Consider the following 21,138-nt stretch of genomic DNA (forward strand, 5'->3'; position numbering starts at 1 on the left):
ACATCTATTGGTGTATTTCATCTTGTACCTTGAATCCTTGTTTTTAAATATGATTTAATCATGTTATATAATGCCACTAAATTAAATGTCTTTTTGCTACCTTATTCTTCCATAGTAGTAGATCTTCTACTCTTCTACTGGGACAAGGTCAACACACAACCCCCCTCGCCCCAATCCTGTCATCCACTGCCGCCCTCTGACGAGCGACAAGAGATTGCAGATATACTGGGCTGTGTTGAAAATATGAAGACAGCCACGAAGAAAGAGCGAAGGGACATTAGGAAATGAAAGACAGAGGAAGTTGGTGGAGAGAAAGACAGAGGGAGAAAAGTGTTTTTAACCTTTGTTGTCAGGCGAGACAGACGAGGCCAACAACAGTCTACATCCCCGAAATCTTTTTTTCTCTATCACTCATTTTCCTTCTCTTTCTTTCTGCTTTGTCTTGAATTTCTTTTTTCTTTCTCTTCATCTTCTTTCATTCCCTCAGCTCTGTCATCCAAACCTAAAACACACAAACACATACGCCTCACATTCCTACGTGCAGAGCAGATTCACCCAATTTGTTTCCACTGCATGAGTGTGTGTGTGTGTGTGTGTGTGTGTGTGTGTGCCAAGCCAGTAAATAATAACCAATCCCAGCTGTACTGTAGGCCGTTCCTCTCATTCTCGGTGGGGAAACAAAGAGGGAGAGAAAGGAAAAGGGCTCCATCAAATAACAGAGTAATGAGCTGGAAAAAAGTCAGTGGAGAGTTAAGCAGGAAGAATTAATAATGTTTTAATGCTCACAGACTTTATGAGTCCTGTGGAACTCGTAGTCAGTGGTTTCCGCGTATAGGACTTACATGCCATTTGTCACGTCACTGTCACCTTAATGCTTTTCCATCCTGCCAATAAGCCCTTTTTAATCATTAAATTATTTTCCTCACACTGGGGAATAAAATTTAATCTCAGGATTGATGTGAAGTCGCTGATCTTAATTGGGTCAGAATCTTAACAAATTAGAGTAGTTATTCCATTGTTGAGGGAGAGAAAGGAGTAGATGAAAACAAGAAATTAGGGGAGAAAAACAGAGACCACGAAAAGTGAACACTATGACGAAAGAGTGACAGATGCCAATATAATATATTATATACTGAAATACAGAGAATCATCAAGGAAAAAGTTCAAAGTTGACTTGAATGCTTTACTCAATATATTTTTCAAAAAAGAAACATGAGATACAAAAATTATTTTTTAAATTGACATCAGTTCATTTGAAAGCGATGCAGTGATTAGCAGATTCCCTCACACACACACACAGGCAGGTGTCCTTTTATGCCCTTTCGTCCCTAATTACTTGTATTTGGGTGGGGATCAGGGAGTGCTGAGCAGGCTGTGCGTCCACCGTATATGCATGAGAGTAGTGGAATCAAGGGGAGACCATATGTAGGTTACATTATCAAGGTGCAAAAGGCAATATGAAGAAAAAACCTCGGACTACTCCAAAACACCAGCGATGTAAAGTGAACAGTAACGTGACCCTGGTACGTCCCTAGTGGAAACAAGATTCCAAAGTGAAGCAGTTGTTGATGCAGCCCCTACTAGCGGGTTAATCGGCAGTCAGTGGCGGTATAAAACAAAGCAAGAAATAAAACAGGTATTTCAAAAATTGTGAATCACTGAAACCATGAGAGGTCCTTGAGCATACAGTGCACAAGAAATTTGCTCAAGATTAGCTGAAGCCAGATACAAACACATAATTCAACACACATGATCTCCTCCAGAATTATTTATGGCAAACATGGTGAGTTTAATCCATTAAATCACAAAATGGAGAAAAGTGCTTAGTTGATTGACAGAATATTAAATACCAACACTTTTGAAATTTGATTAATCATTTAAGTTATTTGTCAAACTGCCACACAGCTTGTCAAATGTGAAGATTGCTCTTCTGTTTTGGCCTATGGTAAATTAAAATATGAAAATATGGTAAGTGAAATATTTCAGGATTTTGGACACTTCAAACAAAAAAAGCAACTTTGTAGCTTCACCTTCGGATCGGGGAAATTGTGAGAGGCATTTTTCACAATCACATATTTTTCTATTTTATGGCCTAGATGATTGATTATTTGAAGATTTAACCATCTGATTACAAATGATGAAAGTATTCTGTAGTTGCAGCCCCAAGGAGCTGAAAACTTGTTGAGGCTGACACCAATGCAATGGGTCAACACATCATCAAAGTAGCCATGAGAAAAGAGAGCGATGAAAGAAGAAGGGAAATAAGCTAACAGTCTATCCATTGTACTCCACATCTTCGGGCCACTGGGACACAGAAGAAGTCAATTTCTGATTCTACGCCCATCTTTCATGGCACTTGATCCTCCTTTACAATCATAATTCCCTTTCTTGCCAAGACATCTTTTTTTCCTATATCCATTTTTCCCCTCTTTCTCTGCTCACGGTTCGCTCCCTCTCTTTGTCAGGCCTTTTTTGTGGAGGCCAGCATTTTGTTTGCCTCCTTCCTCAAACACAGGCCAAAAAGAAAGCGAGCGAGAGGCAGGGCAGCGAGTGGGAGGGAGAGGAGAAGAGGAGAATAAGAAGGGGGAGAGTAAGTAGGGGAGTGATGGAGGGGGGTATCGGGGTGGGGTTTGCGGAATTTGGTCTATGTTTGGTTTGGAAGTAAATGCCTCGGCAGTGGACTCTCAGGAGGATAATGGAAAAGAGAGGGAGAAGAAAGAGAGGTTTATGGATGTGTGTGTACCCTCACAGGTGGTCGGCACATATGGGGGGGCCAAAGTGTGTGTGTGCATGTCCGTGCGTTTACTGACATGTGTTGGCGAAGCAATGTGTGCTCAAAGCATGTGTGTATATTGGTCTCTTTATTTGCAGATGTTGGCACGGTTGCATGCAAGCTTTTAGCATGTAAGAATCAGAGAAGGAAGACAGAGAGAGGAGGTGAATAAGACATTCCTCAGATGGAGGAGGAGGAGGGGGGAGATGCAGGGAGCCAGTGGTTAGTTAGCGGTTAGAAACTAAGAGGAGAAAAATGAATGTCTGGTCCAGGGTTGGGCACAAAAACGATACCACAAGCAGCCAACGAGCCAAGTGAGAGGAGAGGAGAAACTAAAGTAAAAAAGAGTTATGTAAAAGAGGAGAATGAGGGGAGGCTTCCTCCTCCACCACCTCCCACCCTCCTCCCATATGAGGCCAGCTAACTCCTGCCTCTGCCGCAGGGGAGAAAATGGGGGAGTGGTGCTTTTATAGCTGAACTGAACCCGCTGAACCCATCATGTGCAAACAGCAGGCAAAGTATGGAGACAACAGAGGGCCAAGGCCAGCAGCCACACAGCTTCAGTAGGGGGTCTCATGGTTGGGTAGCGCAGGAGGGCTGGAGGTACGAGGAGGAGGAGCATGATGAAGGAGGAAGAGGAAAGTCATTGCAGGTCTCCCTCCACTCCCTGTTCATCTTCATCTTATTTATTTATATTTAATTATAATTATTATAAATTAGAACAATTATTATTATTTAATTCATTTTTCAGTACTTACCTTCTTTCTTTACTTCCTTCCTTTGGCTATGTCACTTTGTTCCTTTCACTTCTTTCCTTCCTTCCTTCCTTCCTTCTTTTGCCTGATTTTTATTGTCTGTCCTACATTTCTTCGTGCTGCCATTGTTTGTTTGCTTCCATTTTTTCTTTCTTTCTGATATCCCTTCTGTTGTTCCTGCTTTCTGTCATTAGCTGCATTTACATGGACCCTCCACTAATAATCCAAATAATCAGCCTAATCAGATTAAAAAATGTCTCATGTAACCAAATCAATCAGAAGAAAATGGCTCGATTGAAAGGAATTTTCAATCGGGGTTGAGAAAGGTGGTGTAAACCTTTGCTAATGAGTTCAATCATATAATTACAGGTGTTGTGCACTTGTTTCACTTCCTTCCGTCATTCCTTCTTTCTTCTCTTTACTTACTCCACTTTGGTAACTTCTTTTTTTTCCTTCTAGATTACTTCATTCTTTCCTTTTGCAAAATTATTAACCTCTCGTCCAAATCGCTGGTTTATATATTTAATGTTTTTGTTAACATTTAAATTTTGGACGGCAATGCCATCTATCGCTTCACAGGGGGCGGGACACTTTGTGTGCATCTTCTTGGATCAATTTATTTAGTGTCCACGTACACAGTTACATGGAATCTCAAATTACAATAATTTCACTCGGGTTGAAGAAAAGCTCATTTTTGTTTATTTAACTTTTTTCTTTGCTTTCTCGGCTTTGTTTCCTTCGCTTGCTATTCTTTTTTATATATTTCATATTTTATTTAATCCTTCGTTCAGTCATTCTTTTTACCATTCTATGCTTCCTTCATTTCTTTTTTCATAATTTGCATTCTTTTGTCTTCCACACTATTCTTCTTCCTTCACTTCCATTCTTTGCTTACTTTATTTCTGCCATTCTTTGCTTTCTTTTTTTGGCTTCCTTCACCTATTTCCTTCTTTTCTTTACATTTTTCTGTCCTTCCATTCTTTAATATCTCACCTTCTTTCATCTGTTTCTCTGCTTCTGTCATTCCTTCTTTCTTCTCTTTGCTTTCTTCACTTTTTGCTTTACTAACTCCACTTTCTTTCTACATTACTTCATCCCTCCAGTCGTTATTTGCTTCCTTAATTCTTAAGGAAGTACCTTCCCCTAGGAATTTTATACCTTTCGAAGAGAGTTGACAGAGAGCTGACAGAAAACAAGAAGTCTCTAGCAGGACTCAAACCAGGGACATTGCAGTTAGTTGTTGCCATAAACCCCTAGGCCACCAGAGTGTCCTTCCATTATTTTTGCCTTTTTTACCTCACTTTCTTCTTTGACTAACTTTCTTTAACCTCATTTTCTGTCTCTCTTTCTTTGGATATCTCCCCTTGTTTACTTTGGCCATTTATTTTTTTCTTCCCATCCTCTCTTTCTTCTTACTCTCTTTATTTCATTCTTATTTCCCTTCCCTTTCTTTCATTTTTTGCTAGCTTCCTTCCTCGCCTCCTTTCTCTCTACATACACATTATTTTGACACAGACACACTCATATATGCCATATGTATGAGCAACACTCCCACCCTGCAGCAGACAGTGTGGGTGGAAAGCAGACGCACCCAACAACAACAGGAAAGGAGTTTTCTTGGCTCCGGGCCTTTTTTAAAAATCCATCCATGAAAGTCTGTCCAACCTTTAGAGAACAGCATGATGCAATGAGCCGGCAACCTGCACAGCGCTGCCATCACACAAAAACCTCACATTCTCAAAAACACTTCACCCAGGCCACCATGATGCATCTCAGAAAACTAAGGAAGGGGTTAGGGTGGAGCTGAAACACCCACGGGTCAGTCCCTAAACCTCTTGGAATTTTCAGGAGGATGATGATTCATGATCAGTGATAGGCAGTCGTGTCATGGGGGGGGGGGACCTGTGGGATTTGATGAACCAAACTGCTGGGAGGAAAACTAGGAAAGTAAAGGTCTTGTCTCCACCCTGTTTCACTTGGGAGTTGTGGTCAGAAAGACCATCTCATAGGTCCCACTTTGGATCACTGAGAGATCATTCACAAACTGACATACTGTCCATTAATGCAACAGACAGCTCAAAAACCTAAATAACAAATTAGGTTGCATGGTAGTGCAAAATGTTCTAATAAGAGTGTCTGACAATTTTGGTAGCTTTTTCAGACAGACAGACCGACATCCATGCTTACATGGCTAAGTGTGGGGCTTTTTATAGTTCTTCACACAACTACTTCTATTACTTTCCTTCTGTATAATCAAGTACAACACAATGAATGCCTTTGTGTGCTCCATTATCTCCATTTGTATGATTCATTGCGTCTCACCCCTCTCTTTACTATCAGGCTTTTCATGCAGCCCTGAGTGTGACCATTCACAACATAAAAACTTTTGACTTTAGGCATGGTCAGATGACTCTTCGTGCAAACTACTTCCTACCTTGTGACTGAACATTATTATTTAATGCTTTATGAGTAAATTAATAATGCTGTTCCTGATGAAGACCAAATGTCTGGTGTATGTTAAGGTTCTTAACATCAACATATCATTCATAAATTACATAAAATATGTTTTCACCAAGCAGGAGTACATATTATATGGACAATAACAGAGGGCCCAGGGTAGACCCTTGAGGACCTCCGCATATCTGAGATGAGCTGGAGGAAGAGGAGCAGGTAACTAGGGCTGCAACTAGCAATAAGTGTCATTATCCATTAATTGGTTGATTATTTTCTTAATTGATTGGTTTTTCCATAAAATATCAGAATTTCTATTTCCCAAACTGCAATGTGATGTCTTCAAATATCAAACACTGAAAATATATTCAGTTTACTATAAGACAAAAAAGCAGTACATCTTCACATTTTAGAAAAACAGGAAATATTTTTGTATTTTGTGTTTTAAAAAATTACAAAAATGAAACAATTTATCAATAATCAAAATTACTGCTGATCAATTTCCTTTTCGACTGACAAATCCATCAATGATTTACATGCAATAGATGGTAAAGATGCACTCTTTTTTCATGCACATACAGGACCAATACCAATCTGAATTTATTTTGATCTTAAACCAGGTTTTATAAGAACAAGTTTTGATATGTCAAATCAAAGGCAAATCAAAACTAAGAGTGGAAACATTATTCTCCAGTTGACTTATGTCAACTTCAAAAAACTGTCACTGACACCAACAGATGTGCAAAACTACGGGTGGATTTGGTCTTGCGGTGTTAATTTTTTACACACCGATCACAGCTGTTTGTATTTATGTGTGTGTAAAATCAATAAGTGCCCGAATAAACTCATAACTGAGCAACACAGGCAGTAACAGCGGAACATCAAGCGATTGTTAAACTGATGTTTTTGTTAAGAGAAAGACGACGTGCCACCAGCTACATCTCGTTCAGATTTACCTTACAACCGCCTGTAGACAGTGCAGCCTCCTCTGCTCCCTGTAGTCTGTCTCAAGATGCTTTCGAGCCTCCAATAGACAAACTGAGAACACAAATGACCAAAATCAAGCGAGTTTGTCCGTCGTTTCCCGTACCATCTTCGACTAAGTTATCAGTCTCTGGCTGGAAATCGGTATTTTGAAATCAAATCCTCCCACAGGGGATCGTTCAATGCCTGTTGCGAGTGGTCAGTTTTCAGATATGCAACTGAAAACCTTGTCCTGTTAATAGTTTTCTCTCAAAATTAGACTGACGTGTAAGTTAAAGAAATCACTGACGAGGGGGGGGAAAATAAATGTCATTGAGATTGTGAGGGTGTCGGCTGCGATGTCAAATCCGCTGCAAAAAGGTAGGCTCTCCGGGGAGGTGCATCGCCCAGTTGCGACGCTGGTCAACTGAGCTTCCAGCGGCGGTGAGAAGGGAAGAGGCTGTCTGAGTGGGAGAGAGGAGGGGGGGGGGGGACGAATAGGCGAGAGAGAGTGCAGAGAGACATTGGAAGATTGGAAGAGAGGGCGAGAGAGAGAGAAATGCCAGAATACAGATCCAGCTTCCTCCGCCAGCTGTTGACTCTCACGATAGTCTGAACTATGTTGCATCGTGTGTGTGTGTGTGTGTGTGTGTGTGTGTGTGTGTGTGTGTGTTATCCTTTCACCTTCAGTGACTGATATTGAGCTGTTTGACACACGCTACTGAACTACTGAAAACAGTGAATAAATGTTTTATTTACAGTAATATTTTGCAAAACACTGAACCAAAGAAAACTAAAAATTTAAAGTAAGATTATGTGAAAAGTATCATATTTATTTGTACAATTTACAGATGACTGTAGTTTAAATGCAGATAAACTGCAATACGATAAGCAATACAATTCAGTAAAAATTATGTTTTTTTGCTAGGTAGATTATTTGATATACAGAAAGAAACTGTATTCCGTTTTACAAATTCATATATTATAATTTACAGATAAGAATATGTACAAATACAGGAAACCTATGTTAATATGACAGGCTTCGCTATTGTTTTATCCTTCAAGGATAGGCAAGGCACCTATAGGTGCAGTTTAGCAGTGCAGCAGTTTTAAGTTTGATCTCTTTCTTCAAATCAGAAAACAGGTCTTTTTGAAGAATTTGTAACCCAAAAGCAATGCATGCTGGGAATTATTAAGTAAACAATGTCTCTAAGCAAGCTGGATGTTTACTTAATTCATCATATCAAGTCGCAAAACCTGTGTTTATAAGTTCTGAAATGGTTGTGAATGTGATGTGATCAACAATTTAATTAAGATCTGACTTGAAACTGACAATCTAATATATATTGAGTAAAATGGATTTGTTTAAAAATGTACGGTGTAATAGGCCTAGTAGAAGAAGATTAGGCTTAGTATCTTTGGACAAGCCATAATCTTAACCAACTACTCAATGCATAACTAACAGGACAAAAAAACATCACTCAGTTTTGTGCAGGGTATTCAGTTGCTCCCTGAGGTTATGTCTGCAGCTTCCCCTTCACAGGGTCTATCAATCACACAAAACAACGTTGTGACAGCTTCAGATTTCTCTGCTCTCACTGGTAATTTTGACATTTCTGTGATGAGAATTGCCAATCCAGACTCAGTGCCCTGCATAATTTCTAAAGGGATTTCTTAAAAAGAATATGATAAAAGGGAAAATGTAAACAGCTACAGTACACTTTAATATGTAAATGACTAGTTTTAGTTGATATTTTAGAATAAACATGACAATAAAACGACAAGGTGAAAACAATGTGACATTGTCAAATAGGCCGCTTATGGTGATGAACCTACAAAGAGTTATCACCTGAATCTGCAGCCCCCCCCCGACTTTACAGAGCTTTATAGTGAGTTTCAGCTCATACTCTGCTTTGTAAAAAGTACATTTTGAATTTTTTCATTTCAAGTGAAGCATTGATGCATCTCGTCAACATACATTTTAATAATTATTTAATTTAATTATGATTCACCTTGATATATAGGATCCTCAGTTATCTATATTACTGCTCATGACGACTTTTTCATCAATTAGTAAAAGAAGTCAGATAAATCTGAACTCCCTTTATTTGGAAAGTGCTTTCAAAAATCTGACTACAACAGCCTATAATATAAAAAAACTGCATATTTCCAATACCAGTAGCCTATTTGCACGGCACCTGTCACCTGTGTAAAGGTTCCTGCTTAAATCTGATTTTGGTGCCACCTACTGGACCCACTAGTGTTCTGCAACCAAACAAAAAACCCATAAATGATTCACAGATCCATTCTGTCAAAATCACAGTAGTTCAAGGTCAATGTTGTCAATTAATAATCATATTCAAGCCTTCACACTAATCAACATATTTAGATTTTTCTTTAAATAATGTTTCATGTACTGTGGATAAGATCTGCTTATTATGTCAGCAGGGGAATCCGTGAACTAGAAGGTTCTTTATTGAACATTTCAAGTGAATTTTCTCATCTTGACAGCCAGAAGCCCGAGTATAAATTTTGGTATAAAATAAAGAGAAGTAGAGAGGAATATGCTGAAAAGCTGGCAAGGGCTGCAGGTTGTCTGGAGTATTATGACATTTTGAATGACTGCCACATCCTGAGAATTAAAAAGCTGAGGAAGAACGACTCAGCAGAATATGCATTCAGACTCCAGAAGGATGACAACAGACGGAAACGGTCTAATTCACCTGGAGTGACTCCGGTTGTCACAGCTATGTCGTTAGGTTAAATACCTGAATATGTTTAATAATTTGTTGCTTCCTCGCAGCAGTCAGCAAACTACACTCTGTCTGTATAAGAGGTCAGAAGACTGGTTCAGACCTAATGTGCACCTACTGAAACACATGGTCTGAACTGATGTAACGCTAAATAAGATGTCCACACTTGAGTTGCACACAAGGTTGCATGTCACCTTAAATTCATTATAATGCAGAGGGTACCATGGTGTCTTCATCTAGGTTTGTCTGTAACACAAGGAACAATCCTCCTGCAGTGTTTTGTTTTTGCTTTATCCTTCAGCTCCGCTCAAATCTGCCAAACATTTGAGGAGCCAGTTCAAGCCTTTGAAGGCTGTCTGTGTACCTTGGTGTTCACGCTTCTTGAACTACGACAACTGTTTGCTAATCAACGTAATCACCTAGTCCCAAACAATAAGGTTTCATCAAAATCTAACCAGTTATGTAGGAGCTATCACCTTTCCAGTTCTGCACTTTATGGGCCATGTTCTAAGCAATCAGTGTGTTTTATCAGAGGCTTTATTGTTTTATCAACTATGATGTGTATATAATTGCACATCAGTTCACCGAAGAGGGATAGTCAAGTTTCAAGGAACACATCTCTTACACATTTAGTGACCAATCCAACCATCTTTCAGGCAGTGACAAGTGACAATGACTCAGTCTGCAGTGGTGACAGAGGGCCAGAGAGTCACATTTACCTGCAGTACCAGCTGTCCTCTGACTGGCAACACAATCTACACCTGGTACTTGAAAAGTCGCCCTTTGACCCGGCTAGAGAACAAAATCAAACACCTGGTTCTAGACCCAGTCAGCAGTCAGCATGCAGGAAGCTACTTCTGTGCTGTCAAAACCCAGGAAGACATCAAATCTCCTGAAAACACTCACTGTTCAAGTGAAATGTTTATAGCCATTAGAAGCACTTTGATTTGAACCTGTAACAGAAATCTCTAATCCGTGTGACTCCAGTTCTAGTGAAGTCAAGGGCAATAATTAATGCAGTAAGACTCACAGCCGCATTACTGATCCCGATTCCTCAACTTCTCTTTCACCTGTGGATGAGGCAAAAGACTTGACAGGTTTTTACATATTTTTAGTTTTACTTTCTGTAATCAACTGTTTTTAACAATAGTAATTTAAACTGTCTGAACGATAAAAAGTACAAAATCAGAATACTAGAAACTGATGTGTCTGTGTGTGTCTTTCCCTCTGTCATCTTCTCTGTTTGAACTGCCTGCAGATGGATATGAGCGAACATCTCAGTCATGGTCACGAATATACTGCAGCATAGAGACTATGTATGCCACCAGCAGATGGCAGCAAGACAGTGTAACATCTGATTATGTATCTACACAGGATGATTCACACACTGTGCAAAAAAGTTGGTAAGAGATGATCTGAACACTGCTAAGGCACCTGTTAAGACACCACTATAATATGTAGCATGTATATTTTGTTGAATATTTACATATACCATTTTGGGAGTAAATAATGGTCATGTGAACAGAAACATGACTCCAAATTAAGAGGCCAAAAATTGAATGCAACTTAAATGTTTCATTGTTATGTTTGTTGTGTACTTACTCAAATAAACAACTATAATCATTATAATTGAAATATCACTGGAATTGTTTAAGCTACTTCATTGTTGACCTTTGGGCAGTGTAAAACTGGGCAGACATTGCACGTTTTATTAATATTTCCAATCAATACACATTTTAACTGACCAGCTGTATTCCCAGACAAGATCGCTGACGTAATCTGCACTCTGCGCATGCGTTGGCGTCTGTAGCCACCTGTCAGAAGCTCTGTCTTAAACTGAACTCTTATCCAGTTTTAATCCACACTTTTTCGTTACATTTTTTATATCCTTTTTATTTAACTTAAGTTTTTATCTTAAGTTTTAAGTGGGTTAAGGATTTTAGTCATCCGACATGGATTTTAAGCTAGATGACCGTAAATACGCCATCAACGCTACTGACCACAACAAAGCTCCGGTGACTATGCTAGCCGAGATAACTCTGCCCCCTGAGGACTGCTCACTCCTTAAGAAAGCGAACAAAAAGATAGCTGACCTTATGAAAGACATCCGACGACTTTCAGAGGAACTCAAAGAGAAAGATTCCCTGCTGACTGGCTTTATGGATGTGGCTTCAGTACAAGCCAGACAGATTGTTTCTCTTAGCGCAACCGCTAACATCCAGGACACCGTGTTTTGGGACCCCTCCAGCCTTCCGAGGCTTTCATCCTGCTCGACTCCGAAGCATCAGTCAACCTGGGCTGAAGTGGTGGTCCGTGGCTGCAAGAGAGGCTCGGATGGGGCTGCCTCTCCTCCACACATCGGCCTCTCCAACCGCTATGCAGCCCTGTCTAACAACACTCGTTAGACGGCTTCGAGTCTCCCTGATATGGATCTCTTTCGGCGCACAGTGCCTGCCGACACTGTTGCATCTCCTCCACCGGCTACATCTCCTGCACTGGGCCGTCGGTCTGCCGCAGAGGTTCCTCACCAGCAACAAGAGAGTTTTAACCAGTTTTATCCCATCGACTTGTCTGAGCTTTTGAAAACAGTATCACAAATGAGAGTGTCCTCCAGCCCACTTGATGTAATACCTACAAAATTTTACTGAAAGTAATAGATTCTGTTGGGCCCCATTTGATCTCTGTTTTCAACAGCTCCCTATCTACTGGTTGTGTCCCTGATTATTTTAAAATGGCTTGCATGAACCCACTTTTAAAGAAACCTGGTTTAGATCCCTCCCTCCCACATAATTTTAGACCAATTTCAAAACTGCCTTTTATTGCAAAGATTCTAGAAAGAATTGTGTCCAAACAGCTGCTCACTGTGCTGGAAAATAACAAAATATTTGAAACGTTTCAGTCTGGTTTTAGGAAGTACCACAGCACTGAGACTGCCCTGCTTAAAGTCATCAATGACCTTTTAATGTCTGCTGATGAAGGCATGTGCTCAGTCCTGGTACTCCTGGACCTTAGCGCTGCTTTTGACACCATTGATCACAACATCATGTTAGACAGACTGAGGCACTGGGTGGGGATCTCTGGTACTGCCCTAGAATGGTTTTCATCCTACCTGTCAAATAGGAAGTTTTGTGTGTCTGTAAACAACTATGACTCCTCATTCTGTCCAGTTAAATATGGTGTGCCTCAGGGGTCGGTCTTAGGACCCATTTTGTTTTCCTTGTATCTGCTTCCCCTTGGACATATTATCCATAAACATGGCATTTCTTTTCATATTTATGCTGATGACACACAAATATACTTGCCCGTCAGATCCACAGACCCTGGAATGCTGAGTTCACTTAACAACTGCCTTTGTGAAGTTAAAAAATGAATGTCAAATAATTTCCTCCAGCTGAACTTAGACAAAACAGAAATCCTGGTCATCGGGTCTCAGCAGATGGCAAATCAAATACTGCCATCTGCTGGTTCGCTAGTAAATCACATTAAGCCTGTGGCAAAGAACCTTGGTGTTTGGTTTGATAGTAATTTAAATTTCGAGCAGCATACCACAAAGCTTGTTCAATCATGTTTTTATTAACTTAGAAATATAGCAAAAATTCGATCTATGTTAACTTTTAAGGACACCGAGACCATTTTACACACCTTCATCTCATCACGCCTGGATTATTGCAACAGCCTTTTCACCTGTTTAACCCAAAAATCTATTGATCGACTCCAGACTGTCCAGAACTCAGCTGCCAGGCTTTTAACCAGAACAAAGAAATATGACCACATTACTCCTATTTTAGCTTCATTACACTGGCTCCCAGTATGTTTTAGAATTGACTTTAAAATTCTATTGATCACTTTTAAAGCTCTTCATGGCCTCTCGCCTTGTTATATTTCTGACCTTTTAGTCCCATACGCACCAGCACGTACCTTGAGATCCTCGGGCAGAGGTCTGTTGTCTGTTCCAGAGTCTCGACTGAAAACTAAAGGGGACAGAGCGTTTGCTGTCAGGGCCCAGAGGCTCTGGAACAGCCTGCCCGAGGAAATCAGGTCGGCTGAGTCAGTGAACTCTTTTAAGTCCCTTCTTAAAACATGCTTTTATAGGAGAGCCTTTCCCGATCTTATTTGACTTTATTTTATCCCTTTTATTTTATTGTATTTTACTAATTTTATATTTATCTGTATTTTAGTCTTTTCAATGTTTTCTTGCTTTTAACTTGTATTGTTTTTGTATTATTGTCTCTTGGGTATTATTGTCTTTACACTTGTTAAAGCACTTTGGAACTTGTTTTTGAAAAGTGCTCTACAAATAAGGATTATTATTATTATTCTGCACTGACAGATCCCGCAGCTTTTATACTAACATGAATGGATCAATTGAGCTGCCATCAGATGTGGATGCTCACACTGAACATAAACACGGAACCCCATGTCGGTTCTGTACATTGACCATTCCAATAAATGTTTATTCGGCATCCTTAATGTTAACAAAAAGAAAGAAAGGTAGCATTACTTTGTGCCTATTATGAATGGAAAGTAAGAAGACAAAGAAAAATACTGAGCTGCAAATTGCTGGAAGATCGTCTGGACTGCCAGAAATCCATCCGTTAATCCGAGAGCCAGATCTCTGATGGTTCAGGCAATTACAGGCAAAAGCCTCAAACAACCACCATTCTGGCAGAAATTATAGATTTATTTTGGGCGCAACCAATTTGTGGCTACTAAGAAGAAGTGTCAGGATGTGTGGTGTGGTTGAGCAGGTAGGTGGACCCAAATGCAGGACACAGAGCGGAGCAGGTACAGTTCAGAGGATTTATTAAAGCAACACAAAGCGAGCACACTTTAAAACTGATTGGCTGAGTCCAAGTAATCCAAAAGAATAAACAATCCCAACGAAACAGGTAATCCAACAGAAATAATCCTACGGGGTACAGATCCAGGACAGGCAGGGCAGAACAGAGCAAAACTACACATGACATGAGACAGAGCAACAAACAAGCTACAAACCACTACAATGACCCAACAAGGACTGAGGGAAACAAGCAAGCACATATACACACACAGGGCTAATGACAGGCAGGCAGAGAGACAGCAGGGAAAACAGAGAGACAGGCAGGCAAAGAAACACAGAACTAGAAGTAAATACTAAGACATGAGCTAAGGCACAGGACCAGGAACTAAGACACCGAACTAAGAACTAAGATAAGGCACAAGACAGATACTAAGTAAACTTAAACATGCGAATGAATACAATAATAAACAAGGCTACACAGAGAAACACAAGACAGGATTGTGACACTAAGTCTGAAGGCCTACATTAGTCTACATTACTATTACCGTGCTGATCTAATCAGCATGGTAATATTGTTTTAGCTTTTACATGTTTAGCTTTCAGGTAATGTTTACCTTTCTTACTTAGTTTGGCGGATCAGCACACCAACATTTGCTAATCAGCACTTGCACAAATTACAGCTGATGCTGATGAGACGTACTTTTGCGAGAATTTAGTTATAAATTACAGTATTGGGAGTATTGTTTTGTGGAGAGCCACATACATAGGTTATGTAGAAATGTACAAAAACACAGTAGATACATTCTTCAGGGATGTATCTTGTTGCTAAAGGTGAAAGTGAAATTTTGTCTTGATATTGACATTAGATGAAATGCTAGGGGACCACCAAAGTTATTCCAACTCATGCTGCTTGCATGACTAAAAACCATTTGACAAAGGTGAAACAAATATTGCTTATCCTTTTCCATGATATTTGAATACTTTGGGGAATATAGATTAAAACATCAGTATCAAGATATTGTTGTGATACATAAACAAATCTAAGACTAACAAAAGATTATAGGAGGTGAAGTCTGCAGCTTCCTCTTCACAGGTCTAGAAGGACAAGCCAACCACAAACAACACTTTGATCATTGACACCTTTGCATTTGTGGCATTGTGATCTGTTTCACACCTTTTCGGTGAATATGTATTGCTGTTTAAGACTGCTGCACTTTGCATCAAGATCCAAAAGTACATAGAGGTACATAGACTATTAAAAGATGGTTCTTGTTACTAACCATAATTAAATTAAGAGGAAGGAAGTGAAGTTCAGAGCTGCATGCTGTGTATTCACCACCACAGATCAACAGTCCTCTTCAGCTCTTCTAAGTAGACCGCCATTGATTTTGACCAGAGGTTATAATTTGGAATAATACCTTTTATACAATCACCATTCTGATTAGAAGTGACTACAGCCATGTTGTTGGGAGAAGCTGCGAGCACGGTCATGTTTTTCATCCTGTTTATCTCAGGTATTAATTATTGTTCACTTTATATCCATCACACATTCTTTGTAATTATTAAGTATAAACTAATAAGTAATAATAATAATAACCATGGATCACTTTTACTGTAGTCTATGAGTTTTAATGTTAACAATTAGCAACTCATCTGCTTTAAAAAGGCTGTGGACATCTACAATTTTTTTTCAATTGCTAACATGCAACATTCAAAACTGAAGCCACATTTTTCAAAACTCTTCACATAGTCTGCATTACCACCATGCATCTTGGCCAAACAGTTAATCTCACCTCCAAAAGTCACTCAAACCACCAAAACACTTGGTTGGTTTGAACCAATTCTGCTAAAATACAAGCACATTTCCTGCTTTACACACAGCCTGCAGTTTTACAGTAAAAACACATTCAAAACACTTCATACATATCTCTATGCACATACGTAGATCAATGAACAATGTACATAAAAGTATGTAATGTACATACATTTTTTCAATATTTATCTATCCAGTTACTGCAAATATGCAGGGATATATTTGAATGTGATTTTAACAGCTTTGGACAGTGTGTTACATTTACAAAATGTGCTGCAGATATATAGTGTTTTGCAGGTGGTGAAGTAGTGAAGAGAAAAGAGTTTTTGAGAGAGATTTTGGAGAGAGTGGTCATTGAATGCATTTTGTGTGAAAGAAACGAAAAATAATTTATAGTTTAGACACTTCTGTTTCGCTGACTGTGTAAAGAGTTTTGACAATGTGACTTCAGTTTTGACCAGTGCAGGTTAGCAATTGAAAAAAAAAACTACACTAAACTGTAATTACTTTATAATATTATTATTATTATTCGGTGATTAAATTTTCATGCTCTTATCTTTTTTTTGTATTATTCTTTACACTTGTTAAAGCACTTTGTAACTTGTTTTTGAAAAGTGCTCTACAAATAAGGATTATTATTATTATTATTATTATTAATATAAAGCCATATATTTGTTCCCATGTTAGCTGATATTGGTATTTGGGGACAAGCAACCAGTATCTGTGCCTTAAAAGGCTCATCGGTGGAGCTGCCCTGCTCTGAACATCCCACTTCAAGCAAGACATGGTATACTCTACACTGGGAAGATTACAAAGTTATTCAAAATGAGCTCTCTGAAGACGGACATCGAGTGACATACAACATGTCTGAGGGGAGTAACTTCACTCTAACAATCAATGATTTAAGAGAGACTGATGAAAATGTTTACTACTGCGGAGAGAATTCAGAAAACTCCTGGCACCGAAGAATTCAGCTTTATGTTGCCGGTACAGTGGCTGTCAGTACTTCATTACTTCAAAAATCGTATATTTATATGAAAACTAATTTAGTATACCACTATCCAGACCTGCAGGTAAAGGTTATTCCTGCCACAGAGGGACAGACAGTAACACTGATGTGTAACACCAGCTGTCCTCTGACTGAAAACCCTGCAGCCTACATCTGGTACAGGAACAGAGAGTTTCTCTATCAGGACTGGTCTCCCTGGTACCAACAGCTGGTCAGCAGTGACAAAGCAGTCAGATACTCCTGTGCTATCAAAGGCTACGAGGGTCTCAGAGCCCCTGAAGTCTCAGTGGGTGAGTGACAACATCTAGCTCCTCATCATGTTACAAAAAAAAAAACTGTGAAAAACTGTTGTATTGGCTCAAATAAAAATGCTCAACGCCATCTTTTGGCCCAGATTCTGTTACAACAGCCTGCTTTAGCGTGACCTACGCTAAAGGAAGAATGTGTTTGTATAATCAGAAATCAGAGGATGAGGCATGCTCCATCATGTATCCCAGAGGTGAAGTTTTCTCCACATTCCACACTCCACAAACATTTACAAACACAAATAACACACCTCCTGAAAGACCCCCCCAACCTAAATAAAATACTCGCTACTGGCAAAGTTACTGTTAAATATATTCTGCAGTTTTCAATAATTGTCTCTCAACAGAAATACATGTTCAGAAGACACTTGCAGAGGGCTTTGTCATTCTGACCTGTATCACCAGCTGTCCTCTGACTGACCCTCAAACCACCTATAGGTGGTATCAGAACAGACAATTGCACATATACACTGAGAGTCAACAGTTTTTAGTTTCCCGCTCATCTGATAAAAGACTCTCCTGTGCTTTAAAAGGTCATGAGGATCTGCTCTCGGCTGAAGTCTGTGAGTATGAACCAACTTGGGCAATTTCACCATCTGTGTCAGTTCATATTACTGCAAAGATTCGTTTGGAGTGTATTATTTGTTCATATCCAAATAATGTATTCATATTTATTTATATCCGTAAAAAGTTAATTGGGATTAAACAGTAGATTTTTTTTCAAGTATTTATTTTAAAAACATTTTTTCGTCTATATTTCAGGTACTGAGGATAAAAACTGCTGGAGTGTGAATTATTTCAGCAGGAGAATTTGTGCACCAGAAGGTTCTTCAGTGAGCACTTCAAGTGAATACTCATACCCTGATGACCAGCAACCCAAGTCTAAATTATGGTATAAAATAAAGAGAACTAGTGAGGTGGATGCTGAAAATGTGATTGGGGCTGTAGGTCGTGTGGAGTATCATGACAACATGAAGAATCGCCACATCCTTAAAATTAAAAAGTTGATGAAGAATGACTCGGCAGAATATACGTTCAGACACCAAACAGAAGAAGGAGGACAAAAACAGTCCGATTTACCTGGAGTGACTTTGGTTGTCACAGGTATGTAATTCTCTAGAATAAATACTTGTATGTCTAATTGCCGACAGCTAATATGATCTGTAGCCGGCAACGCTTGTCATTTTAACCAATGATAGCAACAGTCAGTGCTGGCTAAAAATGAGAAGCTGGTGACAAAACACAGTTCAGAAACAGAAGTTCAGTGAAGAAATGATTGCAGTTTGATTTGTTTTAGTTTATACCTGTCTATCAAAATATACCAGGATTAGCCCTGATATAGAAGCTGAGGATTGGTTCGGGACACCTCTATTTATAATGTGTTCCTGACTATAGGTGAGCATACTCAATTGACACAGACATGTTTTGAACTTCCTAATTCTTAAAGAATATTGATGGAGCCAGTAAGTTCTTGTAAACATTCTTGTAAGACTCAACCTTGCAAGATTCCCAGAGAACACCATATCTGCTAGCCTGACGCCTGAGCTACTGTCTCTACCTTATCAGTCTAACTGTTGTCTCCCTAACAAGGACAGTTACATGTGAGAAATATCTAGAGCTGGAAGGTCAGTCAACACTTGTAAGGTCAGCTAATGACTCCAAGCTAGACCTGTCTTACTTTTCCCTGTTACATCAACTAAGCCCCTTAAGAATTAATTGATCTATAGAAGTTTTTTTTCAGGCCTGAGAGTGAAGTTTACTCCTTCTGCAGAGGTGACAGAGGGCCAGAGAGTCACACTGACCTGCAGAACAAGCTGTCCTCTGACTGACAACACAAACTACATCTGGTACTTAAACACACGACCTTTGACCCTGCCAGAGAACCAAAACAAACACTTGGTTCTAGACCCAGTCAGCAGTCAGCATGCAGGAAACTACTCCTGTGCAGTCAAAAACAGCATCAGTTCACATGAAAGGACTCTCACTGTTCAAGGTGGGCATAGTTTTTACTATGAACTGAAATGTTTTTAGGCATTATAGCAGTTTAGCATTTTAAACTCAAGCATTTTAATAGGAAATAAGACATATGCAATACTCTATCTCTCTTTTGTTTAGGGAAATCAATGGCAATAATTAATGCAGTTAGACTGACTATTGCATTAATGATCCCAATTCCTCTACTTCTTTTCCACCTGTGGATGAGGTAAAAGACTTGACAGTCTTCTGTTTAAAGGCTTTTACCTTTACTTGATATAATCAATGTGTCCTTACTGACTAGATGGGTTTGTTTTTAAAAATAGTAATTTGCACTGTCTGAACAAAACACATCCAGGAAGAAGAAAACTCTGACCTCCACTGCTGAGCCTAGTGACCAAGGTAAAAGGTGAGTATAGAATTTGAAAGCTAGAAATTGTCGTATGTGTGTGTTTTCCTCTTGTCATCGTCTCTGTTTTGCAGATGAACTCATAATATGAGAACATCACATTCCTGGTCATGAATCCTGTGACTGCAGCACAGAGACAACCAAAGCAGCAGGAAGACGTGTAATGTCTTTGTTAATTTGGTCCCTTTTGGACAGGGATCTTTTGAGCACTCGTTACCTTAGGGTGCCTTTAAATTTTGAAAGCCTGACCAATATGGGATTTTTAAGTCCGATACTATTTGAGGATTTTAAAATCCGAACGCGATATATCAGCCGATATTCTTTTTCCCTTAATTTTAAGAAACATATAACAAAAAAGATTATCCTTAACATTTGTTATGTTGATACCTCACCAAGATACCATGACATAATGCAGTTTAAAAATAAAGTTTGTTATTGTCAGAAATAGTACTTTGAACAAAAGTACAACAAAATATATTAAAGTTTTGATAAATAAGAGTCAAATGTATAAAACTACAGAAAACATTTTAAAATATCTGATTTATTATAAATTATAGAGTACTCCTACTAATGAACATTGAATTAAAGAGGTGGTATTGTGCTTTTCGGCTTCCCCCTCTCCTTTATTGAGTTATATATCTTTGTTGTGCATGTACTAGGTTTGCAAAGTGAAAAAGCTCAAAGTCCAGCCCAAAGCGAGTTCCTATCTGCCACAGAAAGCTCTGCTCTGAACCGTTTGAAAACAGCTCGTTTGCAGTCCAGCCATTTACCTTCCTTCACTGTGAAGTCGCAATGAAAACCGGGCCAGGCCCTTTGATTTTAGTTGAGCCCCTTTTCCACTGCACAATACCAGCTCGACTTGGCTCGACTTGCCTTTGTTTGGTTTTCTATTGTGGAAATGTTGTACCTGTACCTGCTTTCGAATATTGACAGTTTTACGAGAAGTGATGGCGGGACAAAAATGTGCTTGAATATTTTCAGAGTTGAGGAGCTCCGCAAGTGACTGCGGGGGAAGCCTGTACCAACCCGCAGGAGGAGCGTGTGAGGCCGGCCAGCCGCCCACTCACAGAGCCCTCTGCTCCCGCCGTCACACGGACCGCTGCAGCAACAGCGGAAGGCTTTCACACTGCTTATCTGTCTTTACATTCTGAGG

The 21,138-nt window shown here is 39.4% G+C and overlaps 1 protein-coding gene and 1 long non-coding RNA gene across 2 annotated transcripts in view; one reads left to right on the forward strand and one right to left on the reverse strand.

Moving 5' to 3' along the window:
* The window catches only part of LOC119898652 (zinc finger protein GLIS2-like), a 29,571-nt gene extending 22,198 nt beyond the window's left edge, over positions 1-7,373 (reverse strand). The window contains exon 1 of the mRNA XM_038712826.1: positions 6,936-7,373. The gene's annotated coding sequence lies outside the window, so the exon portion shown is untranslated. The remainder of the gene's footprint in view (positions 1-6,935) is intronic.
* Positions 7,374-16,983: 9,610 nt separating this feature from the next.
* Positions 16,984-19,811, forward strand: LOC119899992. The gene is made up of 5 exons (XR_005443976.1): positions 16,984-17,587; positions 17,692-18,165; positions 18,365-18,706; positions 19,344-19,595; positions 19,718-19,811. It is a non-coding gene; the product is annotated as an uncharacterized LOC119899992 (long non-coding RNA).
* The last annotated feature ends 1,327 nt before the right edge of the window (positions 19,812-21,138 follow it).

Source organism: Micropterus salmoides, unplaced genomic scaffold (assembly GCF_014851395.1).
Source record: "Micropterus salmoides isolate LMB-PRFRI ecotype aquatic unplaced genomic scaffold, ASM1485139v1 Ms_hic_scaffold_12, whole genome shotgun sequence".
Taxonomy (NCBI): domain Eukaryota; kingdom Metazoa; phylum Chordata; class Actinopteri; order Centrarchiformes; family Centrarchidae; genus Micropterus; species Micropterus salmoides.